We start from the raw sequence: 3,396 nt of genomic DNA, 5'->3' as shown, positions 1-3,396 counted from the left end.
ATTTGTGTTTAGGATTATTAGGGTTGCTATAATAAATAGTGATAATATTATACCTTTAGGCATAGTAGTGAGGATATTAGGTGAGATTGATATATTAATAACCCTATGAGAGATACTATAAATACTATAACAATATTTATATATACTAAAGGCATTTGGTAATTATGAACTTAATCATATTCTAATGAGTCAAAATAATTTATTTTATTTTAAACTAATTACCATATTCAGTTCATTCTAGTCCTTTTTGGATTCATTTGTAGTCTAGGCTTGTTGCTAGTAATAAGATTAGGAATAGTGCTATAATGAGTATTGTTTTTAGATTGTTTGAGATGCTTATGGTAGGGGTAAAAGAAGATCGATTTCTAAGTCGAAAAGGAGAAATGTAATAGCTACTAGGAAAAATTTTATGGAAAAGAGTAGATGGGCTGATCCTATGGGAGTCAAATCCGCACTCATAGGGACTTGCGTTTTCTGTATAAATATTTAATTGAGGGAGTCAAAATGTGACAAATACAAGAAATGAGGCTAGTGCTATATTTGTAATTAATGTCAGTATCAGGTTTACTATTCTTTTTCAGATTATACCAAAACTAATTGATTGGAAGTCAATTGTACTATTTAATACTAAAAGAATAAGGTCCTCACCAAAAAATAGATACATAAAGGAATAGTCATAGTACATCTACAAAATGTCAGTATCAGGCAGTGGCTTTGAAGCCTAAATGATGATTAGATGTAAAATGATGTTTTAATTGACATAAGAAGCAGACAGTAAGGAAGGTAGAGCCAATAATTACATGTAGTCTGTGAAATCCTATAGCTATGAAGAAAGTTGATCCATACACTCTATCTGAGATTGTAAAAGATATTTCATAATATTCTGAGGCTTGTAGAAGTGTAAAAAAACACCTAAAGCAATTGCAATAAAAAGAGCTTAAACTATGTGTTTGCGGTTTCCTTCCATGAGGCTGTAGTGGACTCAGGTAACGGATACCCCAGAGGCTAATAGTACAGAGGTATTGACGAGTTGTACTTCTAGTGGATTTAGGGGACAGATGCCTGTTGGTGGTCAGCGTCCTCCTAGCTCAGGTGTGGAGGCAAGGCTTGAGTGGTTAAAAAACTTAGAAAAAGCCAGTAAAAAAAGAGGACTTATGAAATAATAGGATTATTCCATATCAAAGTCCTTTTTGAACAATTGGTATATGATGGCATTGGAAAGTGCTTTCTTGGATGGTGTCTCATCATCATTGATATATTATTAAGGTATTTGTTAGTGGGCCTGGTGACAATAATGTTGAATTAAAGTGAAATCACATAATTAGGCCTGATGTTATTAAGAGGGCTGAAAGAGCTCCTGTGAAGGGCCAGGGACTGGGGTTTACTATATGATATGCATGGGTTTGGTGGGTCATTATGTATTATCGTGTAAGTAAAGGCTTACTAGTAGGATAAACATGTACGCTTGAATGATGGCAACAGCAAATTCGAGAATGGTGAGGAAGATAAGAATAATAAATGTAATTAGGGCTGTGGCAGTGCTAATATTTAGTAATGCCAGAGTTGCTCCTCCAATTAAATGAATCAACAGGTGTCCTGCTGTGATGTTAGCTGTCAAGTGTACAGCCAGGGTTATTGATTGAATAAATAAACTGATAGTTTCAATGATAACTAGTATGGAAATAAGAGGAACTGGTGTTCCTTGTGGTAGAAAGTGAGCTAGGGATGTTTTTACTTTGTGACGAAAGTCTGTAATTACAGTCCCTTCCCATAGGGGAACTGCCATGCCTAGATCTATTGAAAGTTGTATAGTAGGTGTAAATGAATGTGGTAATAGTCCTAGTAGATTTGTTGATCTGATAAATGAGTGATATTAGTATTAGTGTTCAGGTTTGTACTTTGTGATTGTGAATAGCTGTTATTTGTTTTGATGTTATTTGAACGAATCATTTTTGAATAGAAATTATATGCTTGATTAGTCAATTAAGTGTAGGAAATAGAATGCTTGGAAATATGATAATTAAGATAACAATAGGAAGCCCTGTTATTGTTAGGATAATGAAAGAGGCAAATAAATTAGCATTCATTTTGTTTCTCAAGGAGTGGGTTGTTTTAGTGTTTTGGTAAATGTTGATTCTGGGTTTGAATAGTAAATATATTTTGAAATTTTTAGTTGAAATATAATGAATAGGACTAGAATTATTGATAGGATAGTAATAAATCATGTTGATATATCTAGTTGTGGCATATCATTAAGGGGAGGATTAACTCCCAAGATTTAACTTAAAAGGTTAACGTTATTTAGCTTCTTAATGTATTTATAGTATTGATGCAGATCATTTCTCAAAGTATTTTAGTGGTACTAATTCAAGGACGATGGGCATAAAGCTATGATTTGACGCACAAATTTCTGAGCATTGTCCGTAATATAAACCTGGTCATGCTGATATAAGAGTTGTTTGATTTAAGTATCCTGGAATGACATCTGTTTTTAGGCCTAGTGAAGGTACAGCTCATGAGTGTAAAACGTCTTCTGAGGAGATTAGTATTTGGATTGTTATTTCTATAGGTACAACTACTCCGTTATCTAACAGTTGTAATTCTCCTGGTTTTAGATCTGATGTAAGAATTATATAGGAGTCAAAGTTTAAGTCTTCATAGTCTGTATATTCGTATCTTCAGTATCACTGGTGTCCTATGGTTTTTAGTTAGAGAGGGATTATTAATTTCATCCATCATGTAAAGAATTCATAATGATGGTAAAGCAATTAAAATTATGATAATAGCTGGTAAAATTGTTCAGATAGTTTGTACTTCTTATGCATCTATTGTACTTGTATGTGTTAATTTAGTAGTTAGTATAAGAGAAATAATGTAAAGAACAAGAGAGTTAATTAAAAATATGATTATTAATGTATGATCATGAAAGTGTAGAAGTTCTTCTATAATGGGTAATGTTGCATCTTTAAATCCTAGTTGGAGGGACTATGCCATGGAGATATATAGGACTTTCACTTATAATTTAACTTTGACAAATTTATGTAAAATTTTACTAATGCCTCATTTATTGAAAAAGACATAATGATTATGCTGTTGGCTTGAAACCAGTAGAAGAAGGTTCGATTCCATCCTTTCTTCACTATTTTAAATTGACATAAGTGGGTTCTTCAAATGTGTGATGTGGTGGAGGGCATCAAGTTTAGTTACTCTAAATTTGTAGTAGTTAATCCTACTGTTAAGACTTCTTGTTTTGATGCAAATGCCTCTCAAATTATGAAAATTATTAATATTACTGCTATTAGTGAAATAAAGGAACCTATTGATAAAATAGTATTTCATGTTGTGTAGGCATCAGGGTAGTCAGAATATTGTCGTGGTATTCCAGATAGACCTAGG

General features: G+C 32.6%; 2 pseudogenes; both read right to left on the bottom strand.

Annotated features, from left to right (window-relative positions):
* Positions 1 to 1,414: 1,414 nt before the first annotated feature.
* Positions 1,415 to 2,087, bottom strand: LOC132362249 (ATP synthase subunit a-like; annotated as a pseudogene).
* A 249-nt stretch (positions 2,088 to 2,336) lies between these two features.
* LOC132362248 (cytochrome c oxidase subunit 2-like) lies at positions 2,337 to 2,994 on the bottom strand (annotated as a pseudogene).
* Between the last annotated feature and the right edge of the window lie 402 nt (positions 2,995 to 3,396).

The sequence above is a fragment of the Balaenoptera ricei genome, chromosome 3 (genome assembly GCF_028023285.1).
Source record: "Balaenoptera ricei isolate mBalRic1 chromosome 3, mBalRic1.hap2, whole genome shotgun sequence".
Taxonomy (NCBI): Eukaryota; Metazoa; Chordata; class Mammalia; order Artiodactyla; family Balaenopteridae; genus Balaenoptera; species Balaenoptera ricei.
Note: the sequence above shows the minus strand (reverse complement) of the source record. Positions and strands in the feature narration are given on the sequence as shown.